General features: G+C 48.1%; 44 non-coding genes and 10 pseudogenes across 44 annotated transcripts; all 54 read right to left on the bottom strand.

Annotated features, from left to right (window-relative positions):
* Window positions 1-128: 128 nt before the first annotated feature.
* Window positions 129-246, bottom strand: LOC145027140 (5S ribosomal RNA). The gene has a single exon (XR_013675078.1). It is a non-coding gene; the product is annotated as a 5S ribosomal RNA (ribosomal RNA).
* Window positions 247-449: 203 nt separating this feature from the next.
* Window positions 450-568, bottom strand: LOC145027540 (5S ribosomal RNA). The gene has a single exon (XR_013675454.1). It is a non-coding gene; the product is annotated as a 5S ribosomal RNA (ribosomal RNA).
* A 216-nt stretch (window positions 569-784) lies between these two features.
* LOC145025755 (5S ribosomal RNA) lies at window positions 785-903 on the bottom strand. Its single transcript, XR_013673755.1, has one exon. It is a non-coding gene; the product is annotated as a 5S ribosomal RNA (ribosomal RNA).
* Window positions 904-1,119: 216 nt separating this feature from the next.
* LOC145027689 (5S ribosomal RNA) lies at window positions 1,120-1,238 on the bottom strand (annotated as a pseudogene).
* A 219-nt stretch (window positions 1,239-1,457) lies between these two features.
* Window positions 1,458-1,576, bottom strand: LOC145027409 (5S ribosomal RNA). Its single transcript, XR_013675328.1, has one exon. It is a non-coding gene; the product is annotated as a 5S ribosomal RNA (ribosomal RNA).
* Window positions 1,577-1,795: 219 nt separating this feature from the next.
* On the bottom strand, window positions 1,796-1,914 carry LOC145027423 (5S ribosomal RNA). Its single transcript, XR_013675342.1, has one exon. It is a non-coding gene; the product is annotated as a 5S ribosomal RNA (ribosomal RNA).
* Window positions 1,915-2,132: 218 nt separating this feature from the next.
* LOC145027238 (5S ribosomal RNA) lies at window positions 2,133-2,251 on the bottom strand. Its single transcript, XR_013675169.1, has one exon. It is a non-coding gene; the product is annotated as a 5S ribosomal RNA (ribosomal RNA).
* A 216-nt stretch (window positions 2,252-2,467) lies between these two features.
* On the bottom strand, window positions 2,468-2,586 carry LOC145027562 (5S ribosomal RNA). Its single transcript, XR_013675475.1, has one exon. It is a non-coding gene; the product is annotated as a 5S ribosomal RNA (ribosomal RNA).
* A 226-nt stretch (window positions 2,587-2,812) lies between these two features.
* On the bottom strand, window positions 2,813-2,931 carry LOC145027655 (5S ribosomal RNA; annotated as a pseudogene).
* A 218-nt stretch (window positions 2,932-3,149) lies between these two features.
* On the bottom strand, window positions 3,150-3,264 carry LOC145027649 (5S ribosomal RNA; annotated as a pseudogene).
* A 429-nt stretch (window positions 3,265-3,693) lies between these two features.
* On the bottom strand, window positions 3,694-3,812 carry LOC145027545 (5S ribosomal RNA). The gene has a single exon (XR_013675459.1). It is a non-coding gene; the product is annotated as a 5S ribosomal RNA (ribosomal RNA).
* Window positions 3,813-4,029: 217 nt separating this feature from the next.
* On the bottom strand, window positions 4,030-4,148 carry LOC145027280 (5S ribosomal RNA). The gene has a single exon (XR_013675208.1). It is a non-coding gene; the product is annotated as a 5S ribosomal RNA (ribosomal RNA).
* Window positions 4,149-4,354: 206 nt separating this feature from the next.
* On the bottom strand, window positions 4,355-4,473 carry LOC145027419 (5S ribosomal RNA). Its single transcript, XR_013675338.1, has one exon. It is a non-coding gene; the product is annotated as a 5S ribosomal RNA (ribosomal RNA).
* A 216-nt stretch (window positions 4,474-4,689) lies between these two features.
* On the bottom strand, window positions 4,690-4,808 carry LOC145027042 (5S ribosomal RNA). The gene has a single exon (XR_013674985.1). It is a non-coding gene; the product is annotated as a 5S ribosomal RNA (ribosomal RNA).
* Window positions 4,809-5,014: 206 nt separating this feature from the next.
* On the bottom strand, window positions 5,015-5,133 carry LOC145027416 (5S ribosomal RNA). Its single transcript, XR_013675335.1, has one exon. It is a non-coding gene; the product is annotated as a 5S ribosomal RNA (ribosomal RNA).
* Window positions 5,134-5,356: 223 nt separating this feature from the next.
* On the bottom strand, window positions 5,357-5,475 carry LOC145027379 (5S ribosomal RNA). The gene has a single exon (XR_013675300.1). It is a non-coding gene; the product is annotated as a 5S ribosomal RNA (ribosomal RNA).
* Window positions 5,476-5,692: 217 nt separating this feature from the next.
* LOC145027138 (5S ribosomal RNA) lies at window positions 5,693-5,810 on the bottom strand. Its single transcript, XR_013675076.1, has one exon. It is a non-coding gene; the product is annotated as a 5S ribosomal RNA (ribosomal RNA).
* A 202-nt stretch (window positions 5,811-6,012) lies between these two features.
* Window positions 6,013-6,131, bottom strand: LOC145027539 (5S ribosomal RNA). Its single transcript, XR_013675453.1, has one exon. It is a non-coding gene; the product is annotated as a 5S ribosomal RNA (ribosomal RNA).
* Window positions 6,132-6,347: 216 nt separating this feature from the next.
* LOC145025754 (5S ribosomal RNA) lies at window positions 6,348-6,466 on the bottom strand. The gene has a single exon (XR_013673754.1). It is a non-coding gene; the product is annotated as a 5S ribosomal RNA (ribosomal RNA).
* Window positions 6,467-6,682: 216 nt separating this feature from the next.
* LOC145027688 (5S ribosomal RNA) lies at window positions 6,683-6,801 on the bottom strand (annotated as a pseudogene).
* Window positions 6,802-7,020: 219 nt separating this feature from the next.
* LOC145027407 (5S ribosomal RNA) lies at window positions 7,021-7,139 on the bottom strand. The gene has a single exon (XR_013675327.1). It is a non-coding gene; the product is annotated as a 5S ribosomal RNA (ribosomal RNA).
* A 219-nt stretch (window positions 7,140-7,358) lies between these two features.
* Window positions 7,359-7,477, bottom strand: LOC145027333 (5S ribosomal RNA). Its single transcript, XR_013675258.1, has one exon. It is a non-coding gene; the product is annotated as a 5S ribosomal RNA (ribosomal RNA).
* A 218-nt stretch (window positions 7,478-7,695) lies between these two features.
* On the bottom strand, window positions 7,696-7,814 carry LOC145027237 (5S ribosomal RNA). Its single transcript, XR_013675168.1, has one exon. It is a non-coding gene; the product is annotated as a 5S ribosomal RNA (ribosomal RNA).
* A 216-nt stretch (window positions 7,815-8,030) lies between these two features.
* LOC145027561 (5S ribosomal RNA) lies at window positions 8,031-8,149 on the bottom strand. Its single transcript, XR_013675474.1, has one exon. It is a non-coding gene; the product is annotated as a 5S ribosomal RNA (ribosomal RNA).
* Window positions 8,150-8,374: 225 nt separating this feature from the next.
* On the bottom strand, window positions 8,375-8,493 carry LOC145027654 (5S ribosomal RNA; annotated as a pseudogene).
* Window positions 8,494-8,711: 218 nt separating this feature from the next.
* On the bottom strand, window positions 8,712-8,826 carry LOC145027648 (5S ribosomal RNA; annotated as a pseudogene).
* Window positions 8,827-9,255: 429 nt separating this feature from the next.
* Window positions 9,256-9,374, bottom strand: LOC145027544 (5S ribosomal RNA). Its single transcript, XR_013675458.1, has one exon. It is a non-coding gene; the product is annotated as a 5S ribosomal RNA (ribosomal RNA).
* A 217-nt stretch (window positions 9,375-9,591) lies between these two features.
* On the bottom strand, window positions 9,592-9,710 carry LOC145027530 (5S ribosomal RNA). The gene has a single exon (XR_013675445.1). It is a non-coding gene; the product is annotated as a 5S ribosomal RNA (ribosomal RNA).
* A 478-nt stretch (window positions 9,711-10,188) lies between these two features.
* Window positions 10,189-10,307, bottom strand: LOC145027261 (5S ribosomal RNA). Its single transcript, XR_013675191.1, has one exon. It is a non-coding gene; the product is annotated as a 5S ribosomal RNA (ribosomal RNA).
* Window positions 10,308-10,523: 216 nt separating this feature from the next.
* LOC145027220 (5S ribosomal RNA) lies at window positions 10,524-10,642 on the bottom strand. The gene has a single exon (XR_013675152.1). It is a non-coding gene; the product is annotated as a 5S ribosomal RNA (ribosomal RNA).
* Window positions 10,643-10,858: 216 nt separating this feature from the next.
* On the bottom strand, window positions 10,859-10,976 carry LOC145027675 (5S ribosomal RNA; annotated as a pseudogene).
* Window positions 10,977-11,192: 216 nt separating this feature from the next.
* On the bottom strand, window positions 11,193-11,311 carry LOC145027674 (5S ribosomal RNA; annotated as a pseudogene).
* Window positions 11,312-11,528: 217 nt separating this feature from the next.
* On the bottom strand, window positions 11,529-11,647 carry LOC145027244 (5S ribosomal RNA). The gene has a single exon (XR_013675175.1). It is a non-coding gene; the product is annotated as a 5S ribosomal RNA (ribosomal RNA).
* A 219-nt stretch (window positions 11,648-11,866) lies between these two features.
* Window positions 11,867-11,985, bottom strand: LOC145027332 (5S ribosomal RNA). The gene has a single exon (XR_013675257.1). It is a non-coding gene; the product is annotated as a 5S ribosomal RNA (ribosomal RNA).
* A 217-nt stretch (window positions 11,986-12,202) lies between these two features.
* Window positions 12,203-12,320, bottom strand: LOC145027232 (5S ribosomal RNA). The gene has a single exon (XR_013675163.1). It is a non-coding gene; the product is annotated as a 5S ribosomal RNA (ribosomal RNA).
* A 219-nt stretch (window positions 12,321-12,539) lies between these two features.
* LOC145027538 (5S ribosomal RNA) lies at window positions 12,540-12,658 on the bottom strand. The gene has a single exon (XR_013675452.1). It is a non-coding gene; the product is annotated as a 5S ribosomal RNA (ribosomal RNA).
* A 216-nt stretch (window positions 12,659-12,874) lies between these two features.
* On the bottom strand, window positions 12,875-12,993 carry LOC145026758 (5S ribosomal RNA). The gene has a single exon (XR_013674712.1). It is a non-coding gene; the product is annotated as a 5S ribosomal RNA (ribosomal RNA).
* A 217-nt stretch (window positions 12,994-13,210) lies between these two features.
* LOC145027255 (5S ribosomal RNA) lies at window positions 13,211-13,329 on the bottom strand. Its single transcript, XR_013675185.1, has one exon. It is a non-coding gene; the product is annotated as a 5S ribosomal RNA (ribosomal RNA).
* A 459-nt stretch (window positions 13,330-13,788) lies between these two features.
* On the bottom strand, window positions 13,789-13,907 carry LOC145027512 (5S ribosomal RNA). The gene has a single exon (XR_013675427.1). It is a non-coding gene; the product is annotated as a 5S ribosomal RNA (ribosomal RNA).
* A 218-nt stretch (window positions 13,908-14,125) lies between these two features.
* LOC145026648 (5S ribosomal RNA) lies at window positions 14,126-14,244 on the bottom strand. The gene has a single exon (XR_013674609.1). It is a non-coding gene; the product is annotated as a 5S ribosomal RNA (ribosomal RNA).
* Window positions 14,245-14,459: 215 nt separating this feature from the next.
* On the bottom strand, window positions 14,460-14,578 carry LOC145026726 (5S ribosomal RNA). The gene has a single exon (XR_013674682.1). It is a non-coding gene; the product is annotated as a 5S ribosomal RNA (ribosomal RNA).
* A 218-nt stretch (window positions 14,579-14,796) lies between these two features.
* LOC145027637 (5S ribosomal RNA) lies at window positions 14,797-14,915 on the bottom strand (annotated as a pseudogene).
* A 220-nt stretch (window positions 14,916-15,135) lies between these two features.
* On the bottom strand, window positions 15,136-15,254 carry LOC145027165 (5S ribosomal RNA). The gene has a single exon (XR_013675101.1). It is a non-coding gene; the product is annotated as a 5S ribosomal RNA (ribosomal RNA).
* A 216-nt stretch (window positions 15,255-15,470) lies between these two features.
* Window positions 15,471-15,589, bottom strand: LOC145027529 (5S ribosomal RNA). The gene has a single exon (XR_013675444.1). It is a non-coding gene; the product is annotated as a 5S ribosomal RNA (ribosomal RNA).
* A 216-nt stretch (window positions 15,590-15,805) lies between these two features.
* Window positions 15,806-15,924, bottom strand: LOC145025552 (5S ribosomal RNA). Its single transcript, XR_013673563.1, has one exon. It is a non-coding gene; the product is annotated as a 5S ribosomal RNA (ribosomal RNA).
* A 217-nt stretch (window positions 15,925-16,141) lies between these two features.
* On the bottom strand, window positions 16,142-16,260 carry LOC145027657 (5S ribosomal RNA; annotated as a pseudogene).
* Window positions 16,261-16,479: 219 nt separating this feature from the next.
* On the bottom strand, window positions 16,480-16,594 carry LOC145027558 (5S ribosomal RNA). Its single transcript, XR_013675471.1, has one exon. It is a non-coding gene; the product is annotated as a 5S ribosomal RNA (ribosomal RNA).
* Window positions 16,595-17,022: 428 nt separating this feature from the next.
* Window positions 17,023-17,141, bottom strand: LOC145027233 (5S ribosomal RNA). The gene has a single exon (XR_013675164.1). It is a non-coding gene; the product is annotated as a 5S ribosomal RNA (ribosomal RNA).
* A 219-nt stretch (window positions 17,142-17,360) lies between these two features.
* Window positions 17,361-17,479, bottom strand: LOC145027367 (5S ribosomal RNA). Its single transcript, XR_013675289.1, has one exon. It is a non-coding gene; the product is annotated as a 5S ribosomal RNA (ribosomal RNA).
* Window positions 17,480-17,696: 217 nt separating this feature from the next.
* On the bottom strand, window positions 17,697-17,815 carry LOC145027191 (5S ribosomal RNA). The gene has a single exon (XR_013675125.1). It is a non-coding gene; the product is annotated as a 5S ribosomal RNA (ribosomal RNA).
* Window positions 17,816-18,032: 217 nt separating this feature from the next.
* LOC145027565 (5S ribosomal RNA) lies at window positions 18,033-18,151 on the bottom strand. Its single transcript, XR_013675478.1, has one exon. It is a non-coding gene; the product is annotated as a 5S ribosomal RNA (ribosomal RNA).
* A 219-nt stretch (window positions 18,152-18,370) lies between these two features.
* On the bottom strand, window positions 18,371-18,489 carry LOC145027164 (5S ribosomal RNA). The gene has a single exon (XR_013675100.1). It is a non-coding gene; the product is annotated as a 5S ribosomal RNA (ribosomal RNA).
* A 216-nt stretch (window positions 18,490-18,705) lies between these two features.
* LOC145027378 (5S ribosomal RNA) lies at window positions 18,706-18,824 on the bottom strand. The gene has a single exon (XR_013675299.1). It is a non-coding gene; the product is annotated as a 5S ribosomal RNA (ribosomal RNA).
* A 215-nt stretch (window positions 18,825-19,039) lies between these two features.
* On the bottom strand, window positions 19,040-19,158 carry LOC145026728 (5S ribosomal RNA). Its single transcript, XR_013674684.1, has one exon. It is a non-coding gene; the product is annotated as a 5S ribosomal RNA (ribosomal RNA).
* Window positions 19,159-19,259: the final 101 nt, after the last annotated feature.

The raw sequence follows: 19,259 nt of genomic DNA, 5'->3' as shown, positions 1-19,259 counted from the left end.
GATCGGCTCGGTTCGAGAAACAAGAAAACAATCAACATTAAACTGGAGGCCGCCCGAGCATGGATATAGCAAGAAAGAAAAAAAAACGCACCTTAAACATAAAAAAACGCAGACGGACAACGAAAAAGGGGGTGCAACACGAGGACTTCCTAGGGGGTCACCCATCCTAGTACTACTCTCGCCAAGCACGCTTAACTGCGGAGTTCTGATGGGATCCGGTGCATTAGTGCTGGTATGATCGCACCCGAAATACTATCCATGCTTATTGTTTTTATGTCTTACAAGACGCAGAACCTCGTTTGCTTTCGGACGCGAGGCATGGGACCCACGTGATGGATCAGCTCGGTTCGGGAAACAAGAAAACAATCAACATTGAACCGGAAGCCGCCCGAGCATGGATATAGCAAGAAAGACAAAAAAAAAACGCACCTAAAACATAGAAAAACGCAGACGGGCAACACAAGGACTTCCCAGGGGGTCACCCATCCTAGTACTACTCTCGCCCAAGCACGCTTAACTGCGGAGTTCTAATGGGATTCGGTGCATTAGTGCTGTTATGATCGCACCCAATATACTATCCATGCTTATTGTTTTTATGTCTTACAAGATGCAGAACCTCGTTTGCTTTCGGACGCGAGGCGCGGGACCCACGTGATGGATCGGCTCGGTTCGAGAAACAAGAAAACAATCAACATTAAACCGGAGGCCGCCCGAGCATGGATATAGCAAGAAAGAAAAAAAAAGCACCTAAAACATTAAAAAACGCAGACGGGCAACGAAAAAGGGGGTGCAACACGAGGACTTCCCAAGGGGTCACCCATCCAAGTACTACTCTCGCCCAAGCACGCTTAACTGCGGAGTTCTGATGGGATCCGGAGCATTAGTGCTGGTATGATCGCACCCAAAATACTGTCCATGCTTATTGTTTTTATGTCCTACAAGACGCAGAACCTCGTTTGCTTTCGGACGCGAGGCGTGGGACCCACGTGATGGATCGGCTCGGTTCGGGAAACAAGAAAACAATGTACATTGAACCGGAGGCCGCCCGAGCATGTATATAGCAAGAAAGAAAAAAAACGCACCTAAAACATAAAAAAACAAAGATGGGCAACGAAAAAGAGGGTGCAACACGAGGACTTTCCAGGGGGACACCCATCCTAATACTACTCTCGCCCAAGAACGCTTAACTGCAGAGTTTTGATAAGATCCGGTGCATTAGTGTTGGTATTATCGCACCAGAAATACTATCCATGCTTATTGTTTTTATGTCTTACAAGACGCAGACCCTCGTTTGCTTTCGGACGCGAGGCGTGGGACCCACGTGACGGATCGACTGAGTTCGGGAAACAAGAAAACTATCAACATTGAACCAGAGGCGGCCCGAGCATGGATATAGCAAGAAAGAAAAAAAAAACGCACCTAAAACATAAAAAAAACGCAGACGGGCAACGAAAAAGGGGGTGCAACAGGAGGACTTCCCAGGGGGTCACCCATCCTAGTACTACTCTCGCCCAAGCACGCTTAACTGCGCAGTTCTGATGCGATCCGGTGCATTAGTGCTGGTATGATCGCACCCAAAATACTATCCATGCTTATTGTTTTTATGTCTTACAAGACGCAGAACCTCGTTTGCTTTCGGACGCGAGGCGTGGGACCCACGTGATGGATCGGCTCGGTTCGGGAAACAAGAAAACAATCAACATTGAACGGGAGGCCGCTCGAGCATGGATATAGCAAGAAAGAAAGAAAAAAACGCACCTAAAACATAAAAAAACACAGACGGGCAACGAAAAAGGGGGTGCAACACGAGGACTTCCCAGGGGGTCACCCATACTAGTACTACTCTCGCCCAAGCACGCTCAACTGCGGAGTTCTTATGGGATCTGGTGCATTAGTGCTGTTATGATCGCACCCAAAATACTATCCATGCTTATTGTTTTTATGTCTTACAAGATGCAGAACCTCGTTTGCTTTCGGACGCGAGGCGCGGGACACACGTGATGGATCGGCTCGGTTCGAGAAACAAGAAAACAATCAACATTGAACCGGAGGCCACCCGAGCATGGATATAGCAAGAAAGAAAAAAAAAACGCACCTAAAACATAAAAAAATGCAGACGGGCAACGAAAAAGGGGGTGCAACACGAGGACTTCCCACGGGGTCACCCATCCTAGTACTATTCTCGCCCAAGCACGCTTCACTGCGAATTTCTGATGGGATCCGGTGAATTAGTGCTGGTATGATTGCACCCAAAATACTATCCATGGTTATTGTTTTGATGTCCTACAAGACGCATAACCTCGTTTGCTTTCGGACGCGAGACGTGGGACCCACGTGATGGATTGGCTCGTTTCAGGAAACAAGAAAACAATCAACATTGAACCGGAGGCCACCCGAGCATGGATATAGCAAGAAAGAAAAAAAAACGCACCTAAAACATAAAAAAACGCAGATGGGCAACGAAAAGGGGGTGTAACACGAGGATTTCCTAGTGGGTCACCCATCCTAGAACTACTCTCGCCCAAGCACGCTCAACTTCGGAGTTCTGATGGGATCCGGTGCATTAGTGCTGTTATGATCGCACCCAAAATACTATCCATGCTTATTGTTTTTATGTCTTACAAGATGCAGAACCTTGTTTGCTTTCGGACGCGAGGCGTGGGACCCACGTGATGGATCGGCTCGGTTCGGGAAACAAGAAAACAATCAACATTGAACCGGAGGACGCCCGAGCATGGATATAGCAAGAATGACAAAAAAAAAAAAAAAACGCACCTAAAACATAAAAAAACGTAGACGGGCAACGAAAAAGGGGGTGCAACATAAGGACTTCCCAGGGGGTCACCCATCCTAGTACTACTCTCGCCCAACGACGGTTAACTACAGAGTTCTGATGGAATCCGGTGCATTAGTGCTGGTATGATCGCACCAGAAATACTATCCATGCTTATTGTTTTTATGTCTTACAAGACGTAGAAACTCGTTTGCTTTCGGACGCGAGGCGTGGGACCCATGTGATGGATTGGCTCGGTTCGGGAAACGAGAAAACAATCAACATTGAACCGGAGGCCACCCGAGCATGGATATAGCAAGAAAGAAAAAAAAAACGCACCTAAAACGTAAAAAAACGCAGACGGGCAACGAAAAAGGGGGTGCAACATGAGGACTTCCCAAAGGGTCACCCATCCTAGTACTACTCTCGCCCAAGCACGCTTAACTACGGAGTTCAGATGGGATCCGGTGCATTAGTGCTGGTATGAACCTCGTTTGCTTTCGGACGCGAGGCGTGGGACCCACGTGATGGATCGGCTCGGTTCGGGAAACAAGAAAACAATCAGCATTGAACCGGAGGCCGCCCGAGCATGGATATAGCAAGAAAGAAAAAAAAAACGCACCTAAAACATAACAAAACGCAGACGGGCAACGGAAAAGGGGGTGCTAAGATCCGGTGCATTAGTGCTGGTATGATCGCACCTGAAATACTGTCCATGCTTATTGTTTTTATGTCTTACAAGATGCAGAACCTCGTTTGCTTTCGGACGTGAGGCGTGGGACGCACGTGACGGATCGACGGAGTTCGGGAAACATGAAAACAATCAACATTGAACCAGAGGCCGCCCGAGCATGGATATAGCAAGAAAGAAAAAAAAACGCACCTAAAACATAAAAAAACGCAGACGGGCAACGAAGAAGGGGGTGCAACACAAGGACTTCACAGGGGTTCACCCATCCTAGTACTACTCTCGCCCAAGTACGCTTAACTGCGGAGTTCTGAAGCGATCCGGTGCAATAGTGCTGGTATGATCGCACCCGAAATACTATCCATGCTTATTGTTTTTATGTCTTACAAGACGCAGAACCTCGTTTGCTTTCGGACGCGAGGCGTGGGACCCACGTGATGGATCGCCTCGGTTCGGGAAACAAGAAAACAATCAACATTGAACCGGAGGCCGCCCGAGCATGGATATAGCAAGAAAGAAAAAAAAAACGCACCTAAAATATAAAAAAATGCAGACGGGCAACGAAAAAGGGGTGCAACACGAGGACTTCCCAGGGTGTCACCCATCCTAGTACTACTCTCGCCCAAGCACGCTTAACTGCGCAGTTCTGATGAGATCCGGTGCATTAGTGCTGGTATGATCGCACCCAAAATACCATCCATGCTTATTGTTTTTATGTCTTACAAGACGCAGAACCTCGTTTGCTTTCGACCGCAAGGCGTGGGACCCACGTGATGGATCGGCTCGGTTCGGGAAACAAGAAAACAATCAACATTGAACCGGAGGGCGCCCGAGCATGAATATAGCAAGAAAGAAAAAAAAAGCACCTAAAACACAGACGGGCAACGAAAAAGGGGGTGCAAAACAAGGGCTTCCCAGGGGGTCACCCATCCTAGTACTACTCTCGCTCAAGCACGCTTAACTGTGGAGTTCTGATGGGATCCGGTGCATTAGTGCTAGTATGATCGCAACCGAAATAGTATTCATGCTTATTGTTTTTATGTCTTACAAGACGTAGAACCTCGTTTGCTTTCGGACGCGAGGCGTGGGACCCACGTGATGGATCGGCTCGGTTCGGGAAACAAGAAAACAATCAACATTGAACCGGAAGCCGCCCGAGCAAGGATATAGCAAGAAAGAAAAAAAAAGCACCTAAAACATTAAAAAACGCAGACGGGCAACGAAAAAGGGGGTGCAACACGAGGACTTCCCAGGGGGTCACCCATCCTAGTACTACTCTCGCCCAAGCACGCTTAACTGCGCAGTTCTGATGAGATCCGGTGCATTAGTGCTGGTATGATCACACCCAAAATACCATCCATGCTTATTGTTTTTATGTCTTACAAGACGCAGAACCTCGTTTGCTTTCGACCGCAAGGCGTGGGACCCACGTGATGGATCGGCTCGGTTCGGGAAACAAGAAAACAATCAACATTGAACCGGAGGCCGCCCGAGCATGAATATAGCAAGAAAGAAAAAAAAAGCACCTAAAACACAGACGGGCAACGAAAAAGGGGGTGCAAAACAAGGGCTTCCCAGGGGGTCAACCATCCTAGTACTACTCTCGCTCAAGCACGCTTAACTGCGGAGTTCTGATGGGATCCGGTGCATTAGTGCTGGTATGATCGTACCCAAAATACTATCCATGCTTATTGTTTTTAGGTGTTAGAAAACGCAGAACCTCGTTTGCATTCGGACGCGAGGCGTGGGACCCACGTGATGGATCGGCTCGGTTCGGGAAAAAAGAAAACAATCAACATTGAACCGGAGGCCGCCCAAGCATGGATATAGCAAGAAAGTCAAAAAAAAAAAAACGCACCTAAAACATAAAAAAACGCAGACGGGCAACGAAAAAGGGCGTGCAACACAAGGACTTCCCAGGGGGTCACCCATCGTAGTACTACTCTCGCCCAACCACGCTTAACTACAGAGTTCTGATGGAATCCGGTGCATTAGTGCTGGTATGATCGCACCCGAAATACTGTCCATGCTTATTGTTTTTATGTCTTACGAGACGCAGAACCTCGTTTGCTTTCGGACGCGAGGCGCGGGACACACGTGATGGATCGGCTCGGTTCGAGAAACAAGAAAACAATCAACATTAAACTGGAGGCCGCCCGAGCATGGATATAGCAAGAAAGAAAAAAAAACGCACCTTAAACATAAAAAAACGCAGACGGACAACGAAAAAGGGGGTGCAACACGAGGACTTCCTAGGGGGTCACCCATCCTAGTACTACTCTCGCCAAGCACGCTTAACTGCGGAGTTCTGATGGGATCCGGTGCATTAGTGCTGGTATGATCGCACCCGAAATACTATCCATGCTTATTGTTTTTATGTCTTACAAGACGCAGAACCTCGTTTGCTTTCGGACGCGAGGCATGGGACCCACGTGATGGATCAGCTCGGTTCGGGAAACAAGAAAACAATCAACATTGAACCGGAAGCCGCCCGAGCATGGATATAGCAAGAAAGACAAAAAAAAACGCACCTAAAACATAGAAAAACGCAGACGGGCAACACAAGGACTTCCCAGGGGGTCACCCATCCTAGTACTACTCTCGCCCAAGCACGCTTAACTGCGGAGTTCTAATGGGATTCGGTGCATTAGTGCTGTTATGATCGCACCCAATATACTATCCATGCTTATTGTTTTTATGTCTTACAAGATGCAGAACCTCGTTTGCTTTCGGACGCGAGGCGCGGGACCCACGTGATGGATCGGCTCGGTTCGAGAAACAAGAAAACAATCAACATTAAACCGGAGGCCGCCCGAGCATGGATATAGCAAGAAAGAAAAAAAAAGCACCTAAAACATTAAAAAACGCAGACGGGCAACGAAAAAGGGGGTGCAACACGAGGACTTCCCAAGGGGTCACCCATCCAAGTACTACTCTCGCCCAAGCACGCTTAACTGCGGAGTTCTGATGGGATCCGGAGCATTAGTGCTGGTATGATCGCACCCAAAATACTGTCCATGCTTATTGTTTTTATGTCCTACAAGACGCAGAACCTCGTTTGCTTTCGGACGCGAGGCGTGGGACCCACGTGATGGATCGGCTCGGTTCGGGAAACAAGAAAACAATGTACATTGAACCGGAGGCCGCCCGAGCATGTATATAGCAAGAAAGAAAAAAAACGCACCTAAAACATAAAAAAACAAAGATGGGCAACGAAAAAGAGGGTGCAACACGAGGACTTTCCAGGGGGACACCCATCCTAATACTACTCTCGCCCAAGAACGCTTAACTGCAGAGTTTTGATAAGATCCGGTGCATTAGTGTTGGTATTATCGCACCAGAAATACTATCCATGCTTATTGTTTTTATGTCTTACAAGACGCAGACCCTCGTTTGCTTTCGGACGCGAGGCGTGGGACCCACGTGACGGATCGACTGAGTTCGGGAAACAAGAAAACTATCAACATTGAACCAGAGGCGGCCCGAGCATGGATATAGCAAGAAAGAAAAAAAAAACGCACCTAAAACATAAAAAAAACGCAGACGGGCAACGAAAAAGGGGGTGCAACAGGAGGACTTCCCAGGGGGTCACCCATCCTAGTACTACTCTCGCCCAAGCACGCTTAACTGCGCAGTTCTGATGCGATCCGGTGCATTAGTGCTGGTATGATCGCACCCAAAATACTATCCATGCTTATTGTTTTTATGTCTTACAAGACGCAGAACCTCGTTTGCTTTCGGACGCGAGGCGTGGGACCCACGTGATGGATCGGCTCGGTTCGGGAAACAAGAAAACAATCAACATTGAACGGGAGGCCGCTCGAGCATGGATATAGCAAGAAAGAAAGAAAAAAACGCACCTAAAACATAAAAAAACACAGACGGGCAACGAAAAAGGGGGTGCAACACGAGGACTTCCCAGGGGGTCACCCATACTAGTACTACTCTCGCCCAAGCACGCTCAACTGCGGAGTTCTGATGGGATCTGGTGCATTAGTGCTGTTATGATCGCACCCAAAATACTATCCATGCTTATTGTTTTTATGTCTTACAAGATGCAGAACCTCGTTTGCTTTCGGACGCGAGGCGCGGGACACACGTGATGGATCGGCTCGGTTCGAGAAACAAGAAAACAATCAACATTGAACCGGAGGCCACCCGAGCATGGATATAGCAAGAAAGAAAAAAAAAACGCACCTAAAACATAAAAAAATGCAGACGGGCAACGAAAAAGGGGGTGCAACACGAGGACTTCCCACGGGGTCACCCATCCTAGTACTATTCTCGCCCAAGCACGCTTCACTGCGAATTTCTGATGGGATCCGGTGAATTAGTGCTGGTATGATTGCACCCAAAATACTATCCATGGTTATTGTTTTGATGTCCTACAAGACGCATAACCTCGTTTGCTTTCGGACGCGAGACGTGGGACCCACGTGATGGATTGGCTCGTTTCAGGAAACAAGAAAACAATCAACATTGAACCGGAGGCCACCCGAGCATGGATATAGCAAGAAAGAAAAAAAAACGCACCTAAAACATAAAAAAACGCAGATGGGCAACGAAAAGGGGGTGTAACACGAGGATTTCCTAGTGGGTCACCCATCCTAGAACTACTCTCGCCCAAGCACGCTCAACTTCGGAGTTCTGATGGGATCCGGTGCATTAGTGCTGTTATGATCGCACCCAAAATACTATCCATGCTTATTGTTTTTATGTCTTACAAGATGCAGAACCTTGTTTGCTTTCGGACGCGAGGCGTGGGACCCACGTGATGGATCGGCTCGGTTCGGGAAACAAGAAAACAATCAACATTGAACCGGAGGACGCCCGAGCATGGATATAGCAAGAATGACAAAAAAAAAAAAAAACGCACCTAAAACATAAAAAAACGTAGACGGGCAACGAAAAAGGGGGTGCAACATAAGGACTTCCCAGGGGGTCACCCATCCTAGTACTACTCTCGCCCAACGACGGTTAACTACAGAGTTCTGATGGAATCCGGTGCATTAGTGCTGGTATGATCGCACCAGAAATACTATCCATGCTTATTGTTTTTATGTCTTACAAGACGTAGAAACTCGTTTGCTTTCGGACGCGAGGCGTGGGACCCATGTGATGGATTGGCTCGGTTCGGGAAACGAGAAAACAATCAACATTGAACCGGAGGCCACCCGAGCATGGATATAGCAAGAAAGAAAAAAAAAACGCACCTAAAACGTAAAAAAACGCAGACGGGCAACGAAAAAGGGGGTGCAACATGAGGACTTCCCAAAGGGTCACCCATCCTAGTACTACTCTCGCCCAAGCACGCTTAACTACGGAGTTCAGATGGGATCCGGTGCATTAGTGCTGGTATGAACCTCGTTTGCTTTCGGACGCGAGGCGTGGGACCCACGTGATGGATCGGCTCGGTTCGAGAAACAAGAAAACAATCAGCATTGAACCGGAGGCCGCCCGAGCATGGATATAGCAAGAAAGAAAAAAAAAACGCACCTAAAACATAACAAAACGCAGACGGGCAACGGAAAAGGGGGTGCTAAGATCCGGTGCATTAGTGCTGGTATGATCGCACCTGAAATACTGTCCATGCTTATTGTTTTTATGTCTTACAAGATGCAGAACCTCGTTTGCTTTCGGACGTGAGGCGTGGGACGCACGTGACGGATCGACGGAGTTCGGGAAACATGAAAACAATCAACATTGAACCAGAGGCCGCCCGAGCATGGATATAGCAAGAAAGAAAAAAAAACGCACCTAAAACATAAAAAAACGCAGACGGGCAACGAAGAAGGGGGTGCAACACAAGGACTTCACAGGGGTTCACCCATCCTAGTACTACTCTCGCCCAAGTACGCTTAACTGCGGAGTTCTGAAGCGATCCGGTGCAATAGTGCTGGTATGATCGCACCCGAAATACTATCCATGCTTATTGTTTTTATGTCTTACAAGACGCAGAACCTCGTTTGCTTTCGGACGCGAGGCGTGGGACCCACGTGATGGATCGCCTCGGTTCGGGAAACAAGAAAACAATCAACATTGAACCGGAGGCCGCCCGAGCATGGATATAGCAAGAAAGAAAAAAAAAACGCACCTAAAATATAAAAAAATGCAGACGGGCAACGAAAAAGGGGTGCAACACGAGGACTTCCCAGGGTGTCACCCATCCTAGTACTACTCTCGTCCAAGCACGTTTAACTGCGCAGTTCTAATGGGATCCGGTGCATTAGTGCTGGTGTGATCGCACCCGAAATACTATCCATGCTTATTGTTTTTATGTCTTACAAGACACAGAACCTCGTTTGCTTTCGGACGCGAGGCGTGGGACCCACGTGATGGATCGGCTCGGTTCGGGAAACAAGAAAACAATCAACATTGAACCGGAGGCCGCCCGAGCATGGATATAGCAAGAAAGAAAAAAAAAACGCACCTAAAACATAACAAAACGCAGACGGGCAACGGAAAAGGGGGTGCTAAGATCCGGTGCATTGGTGCTGGTATGATCGCACCTGAAATACTGTCCATGCTTATTGTTTTTATGTCTTACAAGATGCAGAACCTCGTTTGCTTTCGGACGCGAGGCGTGGGACCCACGTGACGGATCGACGGAGTTCGGGAAACATGAAAACAATCAACATTGAACCAGAGGCCGCCCGAGCATCGATATAGCAAGAAAGAAAAAAAACGCACCTAAAACATAAAAAAACGCAGACGGGCAACGAAGAAGGGGGTGCAACACAAGGACTTCACAGGGGGTCACCCATCGTAGTACTACTCTCGCCCAAGTACGCTTAACTGCGGAGTTCTGAAGCGATCCGGTGCATTAGTGCTGGTATGATCGCACCCGAAATACTATCCATGCTTATTGTTTTTATGTCTTACAAGACGCAGAACCTCGTTTGCTTTCGGACGCGAGGCGTGGGACCCACGTGATGGATCGCCTTGGTTCGGGAAACAAGAAAACAATCAACATTGAACCGGAGGCCGCCCGAGCATGGATATAGCAAGAAAGAAAAAAAACGCACCTAAAACATAAAAAAACGCAGACGGGCAACGAAAAAGGGGGTGCAACATGAGGACTTCCCAGGGGGTCACCCATCCTTGTACTACTCTCGCCAAAGCACGCTTAACTACGGAGTTCTGATGGGATCCGGTGCATTAGTGCTAGTATGATCGCACCCGAAATACTATCCATGCTTATTGTTTTTATGTCCTACAAGACGCAGAACCTCGTTTGCTTTCGGACGCGAGGCGTGGGACCCACGTGATGGATCGGCTCGGTTCGGGAAACAAGAAAACAATCAACATTGAACCGGAGACCGCCCGAGCATGGATATAGCAAGAAAGAAAAAAAATGCACCTAAAACATTAAAAAACGCAGACGGGCAACGAAAAAGGGGGTGCAACACGAGGACTTCCAAAGGGGTCACCCATCCAAGTACTGCTCTCGCCAAGCACGCTTATCTGCGGAGTTCTGATGGGATCCAGTGCATTAGTGCTAATATGATCAAACCCGAAATACTATCCATGCTTATTGTTTTTATGTCTTACAAGACGTAGAAGCTCGTTTGCTTTCGGTCGCGAGGCGTGGGACCCACGTGATGGATCGGCTCGGTTCGGGAAACAAGAAAACAATCAACATTGAACTGGAGGCTGCCCGAGCATGTATATAGCAAGAAAGAAAAAAAACGCACCTAAAACATAAAAAAACGCAGATGGGCAACGAAAAAGAGGGTGCAACACGAGGACTTTCCAGGGGGACACTCATCCTAATACTACTCTCGCCCAAGCACGCTTAACTGCAGAGTTTTGATAAGATCCGGTGCATTAGTGTTGGTATGATCGCACCAGAAATACTATCCATGCTTATTGTTTTTATGTCTTACAAGACGCAGAACCTCGTTTGCTTTCGGACGCGAGGCGTGGGACCCACGTGACGGATCGACTGAGTTCGGGAAACAAGAAAACAATCAACATTGAACCAGAGGCGGCCCGAGCATGGATATAGCAAGAAAGAAAAAAAACGCACCTAAAACATAAAAAAAACGCAGACGGGCAACGAAAAAGGGGGTGCAACAGGAGGACTTCCCAGGGGGTCACCCATCCTAGAACTACTCTCGCCCAAGCACGCTTAACTGCGGAGTTCTGATGCGATCCGGTGCATTAGTGCTGGTATGATCGCACCCAAAGTACTATCCATGCTTATTGTTTTTATGTCTTACAAGACGCAGAACCTCGTTTGCTTTCGGACGCGAGGCGTGGGACCCACGTGATGGATCGGCTCGGTTCGGGAAACAAGAAAACAATCAACATTGAACCGGAGGCCGCTCGAGCATGGATATAGCAAGAAAGAAAGAAAAAACCGCACCTAAAACATAAAAAAACACAGACGGGCAACGAAAAAGGGGGTGCAACACGAGGACTTCCCAGGGGGTCACCCATACTAGTACTACTCTCGCCCAAGCACGCTCAACTGCGGAGTTCTGATGGGATCTGGTGCATTAGTGCTGTTATGATCGCACCCAAAATACTATCCATGCTTATTGTTTTTATGTCTTACAAGATGCAGAACCTCGTTTGCTTTCGGACACGAGGCGTGGGACCCACGTGATGGATCGGCTCGGTTCGAGAAACAAGAAAACAATCAACATTAAACCGGAGGCCGCCCGAGCATGGATATAGCAAGAAAGAAAAAAAAACGCACCTAAAACATAAAAAAACGCAGACGGACAACGAAAAAGGGGGTGCAACACGAGGACTTCCCAGGGGGTCACCCATCCTAGTACTACTCTCACCAAGCACGCTTAACTGCGGAGTTCCGATGGGATCCGGTGCATTAGTGCTGGTATGATCGCACCCAAAATACTATCCATGCTTATTGTTTTTATGTCTTACAAGACGCAGAACCTCGTTTGCTTTCGGACGCAAGGCGTGGGACCCACGTGATGGATCCGCTCGGTTCGGGAAACAGGAAAACAATCAACATTGAACCGGAAGCCGCCCGAGCATGGATATAGCAAGAAAGACAAAAAAAAACGCACCTAAAACATAGAAAAACGCAGACGGGCAACGAAAAAGGTGGTGCAACACAAGGACTTCCCAGAGGGTCACCCATGCTAGTACTACTCTCGCCCAACCACGCTTAACTACGGAGTTCAGATGGAATCTGGTGCATTAGTGCTGGTATGATCGCACCCGAAATACTATCCATGCTTATTGTTTTTATGTCTTACAAGACGCAGAACCTCGTTTGCTTTCGGACGCGAGGCGTGGGACCCACGTGATGGATCGGCTCGGTTCGGGAAACAAGAAAACAATCAACTTTGAACCGGAGGCCGCCCGAGCATGGATATAGTAAGAAAGAAAACAAACGCACCTAAAACATAAAAAAACGCAGACGAGCAACGAAGAAGGAGGTGCAACACGAGGACTTCGCAGGGGGTCAACCATCCTAGTACTACTCTCGCCCAAGCACGCTTAACTGCGGAGTTCTGATGGGATCCGGTGCATTAGTGCTGGTATGATCGCACCCGAAATACTCTCCATGCTTATTGTTTTTATGTCTTACAAGACGCAGAACCTCGTTTGCTTTCGGACGCGAGGCGTGGGACCCACGTGATGGATCGGCTCGGTTCGGGAAACAAGAAAACAATCAACATTGAACCGGAGGCCGCCCGAGCATGGATATAGCAAGAAAGAAAAAATAACGCACCTAAAACATAAAAAGATGCAGACGGGCAACGAAAAAGGGGGTGCAACACGAGGACTTCCCAGGGGGTCACCCATCCTAGTACTATTCTCGCCCAAGCACGCTTCACTGCGAATTTTTGATGGGATTCGGTGCATTAGTGCTGGTATGATTGCACCCAAAATACTATCCATTGTTATTGTTTTGATGTCCTACAAGACGCATAACCTCGTTTGCTTTCGGTCGCGAGACGTGGGACCCACGTGATGGATCGGCTCGTTTCAGGAAACAAGAAAACAATCAACATTGAACCGGAGGCCGCCCGAGCATGGATATAGCAAGAAAGAAAAAAAAAACGCACCTAAAACATAAAAAAACGCAGACGGGCAACGGAAAAGAGGGTGCTAAGATCCGGTGCACCTGAAATACTGTCCATGCTTATTGTTTTTATGTCTTACAAGATGCAGAACCTCGTTTGCTTTCGGACGCGAGGCGTGGGACCCACGTGACGGATCGACGGAGTTCGGGAAACATGAAAACAATCAACATTGAACCAGAGGCCGCCCGAGAATGGATATAGCAAGAAAGAAAAAAAAACGCACCTAAAACATAAAAAAACGCAGACGGGCAACGAAGAAGGGGGTGCAACACAAGGACTTCACAGGGGTTCACCCATCCTAGTACTACTCTCGCCCAAGTACGCTTAACTGCGGAGTTCTGAAGCGATCCGGTGCATTAGTGCTGGTATGATCGCACCCGAAATACTATCCATGCTTATTGTTTTTATGTCTTACAAGACGCAGAACCTCGTTTGCTTTCGGACGCGAGGCGTGGGACCCACGTGATGGATCGGCTCGGTTCGGGAAACAAGAAAACAATCAACATTGAACCGGAGGCCGCCCAAGCATGGATATAGCAAGAAAGAAAAAAAAAACGCACCTAAAACATAAAAAAACGCAGACGGGCAACGAAAAAGGGGGTGCAACACGAGGACTTCCCAGGGGGTCACCCATCCTTGTACTACTCTCGCCCAAGCACGCTTAACTACGGAGTTCTGATGGGATCCGGTGCATTAGTGCTAGTATGATCGCACCCAAAATACTATCCATGCTTATTGTTTTTATGTCCTACAAGACGCAGAACCTCGTTTGCTTTCGGACGCGAGGCGTGGGACCCACGTGATGGATCGGCTCGGTTCGGGAAACAAGAAAACAATCAACATTGAACCGGAGACCGCCCGAGCATGGATATAGCAAGAAAGAAAAAAAACGCACCTAAAACATAAAAAACGCAGACGGGCAACCAAAAAGGGGGTGCAACACGAGGACTTCCCAGGGGGTCACCCATCCTAGTACTACTCTCAACCAAGCACGCTTAACTACGGAGTTCTGATGGGATCCGGTGCATTAGTGCTGGTATGATCGCACCCGAAATACTATCCATGCTTATTGTTTTTATGTCTTACAAGACGCAGAACCTCGTTTGCATTTGGACGCGAGGCGTGGGACCCACGTGATGGATCGGCTCGGTTCAGGAAACAAGAAAACAATCACCATTAAACAGGAGGCCGCCTGAGCATGTATATAGCAAGAAAGGAAAAAAAAACGCACCTAAAACATAAAAAAACACAGACGGGCAACGAAAAAGGGGTTGCAACACGAGGACTTCCCAGAGGGTCACCCATCCTAATACTACTCTCACCAAAGCACGCTTACCTACGGAGTTCTGATAAGATCCGGTGCATTAGTGCTGGTATGATCGCACCTGAAATACAATCCATGCTTATTGTTTTTATGTCTTACAAGACGCAGAACCTCGTTTGCTTTCGGACGCGAGGCGTGGGACCCACGTGACGGATCGGCTGAGTTCGGGTAACAAGAAAATAATCAACATTGAACCGGAGGCCGCCCGAGCATGGATATAGCAAGAAAGAAAAAAAAAGACGCACCTAAAACATAAAAAAAATGCAGACGGGCAACGAAAAAGGGGGTGCAACACAAGGACTTCCCAAGGGGTCACCAATCCTAGTACTACTCTCGCCCAAGCACGCTTAACTGCGAAGTTCTGATGGGATCCGGTGCGTTAGTGCTGGTATGATCGCACCCAAAATACTATCCATGGTTATTGTTTTGATGTGCTACAAGACGCAGAACCTCGTTCGCTTTCGAACGCGAGGCGTGGGACCCACATGATGGATCGGCTCGGTTCGAGAAACAAGAAAACAATCAACATTGAACCGGAGGCCGCCCGAGCATGGATATAGCAAGAAAGAAAAAAAAACACACCTAAAACATAAAAAAATGCAGACGGGCAACGAAAAAGGGGTGTAACACGAGGACTTCCCAGTGGGTAACCCATCCTAGTACTACTCTCGCCCAAGCATGCTTAACTGCGCAGTTCTGATGAGATCCGGTGCATTAGTGCTGGTATGATCGCACCCAAAATACTATCCATGCTTATTGTTTTTATATCTTACAAGACGCAGAACCTCGTTTGCTTTCGGATGCGAGGCGTGGGACCCACGTGATGGATCGGCTCGGTTCGAGAAACAAGAAAACAATCAACATTGAACCAGAGGCCGCCCGAGCATGGATATAGCAAGAAAGAAAAAAAAAGCACCTAAAACATTAAAAAACGCAGACGGGCAACGAAAAAGGGGGTGCAACACAAGGACTTCCCAGGGGGTCTCCCATCCTAGTACTACTCTCGCCCAAGCACGCTTAACTGCGGAGTTCTGATGGGATCCGGTGCATTAGTGCTGGTATGATCGCACCCGAAATACTATCCGTGCTTATTGTTTTTATGTCTTAGAAGACGCAGAACCTCGTTTGCATTCGGACGCGAGGTGTTGGACCCACGTGATGGATCGGATCGGTTCGAGAAACAAGAAAACAATCAACATTGAACTGGTGGCCGCCCGAGCATGGATATAGCAAGAAAGAAAAAAAAACGCACCTAAAATATAAAAAAATGCAAACGGGCAACGAAAAAGGGGGTGCAACACGAGGACATCCCAGGGTGTCACCCATCCTAGTACTAATCTCGCCCAACGACGCTTAACTACAGAGTTCTGATGGAATCCGGTGCATTAGTGCTGGTATGATCGCACCCGAAATACTATCCATGCTTATTGTTTTTATGTCTTACAAGACGCAGAAACTCGTTTGCTTTCGGACGCGAGGCGTGGGACCCACGTGATGGATCGGCTCGGTTCGGGAAACAAGAAAACAATCAACATTGAACCGGAGGCCGCCCGAGCATGGATATAGCAAGAAAGAAAAAAAAAACGCACCTAAAACATAAAAAAAACGCAGACGGGCAACGAAAAAGGGGGTGCAACACGAGGACTTCCCAAGGGGTCACCCATCCTAGTACTACTCTCGCCCAAGCACGCTTAACTGCGGAGTTCTGATGGGATCCGGTGCATTAGTGCTGGTATGAACCTCGTTTGCTTTCGGGCGCGAGGCGTGGGACCCACGTGATGGATCGGCTCGGTTCGGGAAACAAGAAAACAATCAACATTGAACCGGAGGCCGCCCGAGCATGGATATAGCAAGAAAGAAAAAAAAAGGCACCTAAAACATAACAAAACGCAGACGAGCAACGGAAAAGGGGGTGCTAAGATCCGGTGCATTAGTGCTGGTATGATCGCACCTGAAATACTGTCCATGCTTATTGTTTTTATGTCTTACAAGATGCAGAACCTCGTTTGCTTTCGGACGCGAGGCGTGGGACCCATGTGACGGATCGACGGAGTTCGGGAAACATGAAAACAATCAACATTGAACCAGAGGCCGCCCGAGCATGGATATAGCAAGAAAGAAAAAAAAACGCACCTAAAACATAAAAAAACGCAGACGGGCAACGAAGAAGGGGGTGCAACACAAGGACTTCACAGGGGGTCACCCATCCTAGTACTACTCTCGCCCAAGTACGCTTAACTGCGGAGTTCTGAAGCGATCCGGTGCATTAGTGCTGGTATGATCGCACCCGAAATACTATCCATGTTTATTGTTTTTATGTCTTACAAGACGCAGAACCTCGTTTGCTTTCGGACGCGTGGCGTGGGACCCACGTGATGGATCGCCTCGGTTCGGGAAACAAGAAAACAATCAACATTGAACCGGAGGCCGCCCGAGCATGGATATAGCAAGAAAGAAAAAAAAAACGCACCTAAAACATAAAAAAAACGCAGACGGGCAACGAAAAAGGGGGTGCAACACGAGGACTTCCCAGGGGGTCACCCATCCTTGTACTACTCTCGCCCAAGCACGCTTGACTACGGAGTTCTGATGGGATCCGGTGCATTAGTGCTATTATGATCGCACCTAAAATACTATCCATGCTTATTGTTTTTATGTCCTACAAGACGCAGAACCTCGTTTGCTTTCGGACGCAAGGCGTGGGACCCACGTGATGGATCGGCTCGGTTCGGGAAACAAGAAAACAATCAACATTGAACCGGAGACCGCCCGAGCATGGATATAGCAAGAAAGAAAAAAAAACGCACCTAAAACATAAAAAAACGCAGACGGGCAACCAAAAAGGGGGTGCAACACGAGGACTTCCCAGGGGGTCACCCATCCTAGTACTACTCTCGCCCAAGTACGCTTAACTGCAGAGTTCTGAAGCGATCCGGTGCATTAGTGCTGGTATGATCGCACCCGAAATACTATCCATGCTTATTGTTTTTATGTCTTACAAGACGCAGAACCTCGTTTGCTTTCGGACGCGAGGCGTGGGACCCACGTGATGGATCGCCTCGGTTCGGGAAACAAGAAAACAATCAACATTGAACCGGAGGCCGCCCGAGCATGTATATAGCAAGAAAGGAAAAAAAACGCACCTAAAACATAAAAAAACACAGACGGGCAACGAAAAAGGGGTTGCAACACGAGGACTTCCCAGAGGGTCACCCATCCTAATACTACTCTCACCCAAGCACGCTTACCTACGGAGTTCTGATAAGATCCGGTGCATTAGTGCTGGTATGATCGCACCTGAAATACTATCCATGCTTATTGTTTTTATGTCTTACAAGACGCAGAACCTCGTTTGCTTTCGGACGCGAGGCGTGGGACCCCACGTGACGGATCGGCTGAGTTCGGGAAACAAGAAAATAATCAACATTGAACCGGAGGCCGCCCGAGCATGGATATAGCAAGAAAGAAAAAAAGACGCACCTAAAACATAAAAAAAACGCAGACGGGCAACGAAAAAGGGGGTGCAACACAAGGACTTCCCAAGGGGTCACCAATCCTAGTACTACTCTCGCCCAAGCACGCTTAACTGCGAAGTTCTGATGGGATCCGGTGCGTTAGTGCTGGTATGATCGCACCCAAAATACTATCCATGGTTATTGTTTTGATGTCCTACAAGACGTAGAACCTCGTTTGCTTTCGGACGCGAGGCGTGGGACCCACATGATGGATCGGCTCGGTTCGGGAAACAAGAAAACAATCAACATTGAACCGGAGGCCGCCCGAGCATGGATATAGCAAGAAAGAAAAAAAAGCACACCTAAAACATAAAAAAATGCAGACGGGCAACGAAAAGGGGGTGTAACACGAGGACTTCCCAGTGGGTAACCCATCCTAGTACTACTCTCGCCCAAGCACGCTTAACTGCGCAGTTCTGATGAGATCCGGTGCATTAGTGCTGGTATGATCGCACCCAAAATACTATCCATGCTTATTGTTTTTATATCTTACAAGACGCAGAACCTCGTTTGCTTTCGGACGCGAGGCGTGGGACCCACGTGATGGATCGGCTCGATTCGGGAAACAAGAAAACAATCAACATTGAACCGGAGGCCGCCCGAGCATGGATATAGCAAGAAAGAAAAAAAAGCACCTAAAACATTAAAAAACGCAGACGGGCAACGAAAAAGGGGGTGCAACACAAGGACTTCCCAGGGGGTCTCCCATCCTAGTACTACTCTCGCCCAAGCACGCTTAACTGCGGAGTTCTGATGGGATCCGGTGCATTAGTGTTGGTATGATCGCACCCGAAATACTATCCGTGCTTATTGTTTTTATGTCTTACAAGACGCAGAACCTCGTTTGCTTTCGGACGCGAGGTGTGGGACCCACGTGATGGATCGGCTCGGT

This window comes from Lactuca saligna, chromosome 1 (genome assembly GCF_052625555.1).
Source record: "Lactuca saligna cultivar CGN05327 chromosome 1, ASM5262555v1, whole genome shotgun sequence".
Classification (NCBI taxonomy): domain Eukaryota; kingdom Viridiplantae; phylum Streptophyta; class Magnoliopsida; order Asterales; family Asteraceae; genus Lactuca; species Lactuca saligna.
This window is presented reverse-complemented; position numbering and strand designations above follow the sequence as displayed.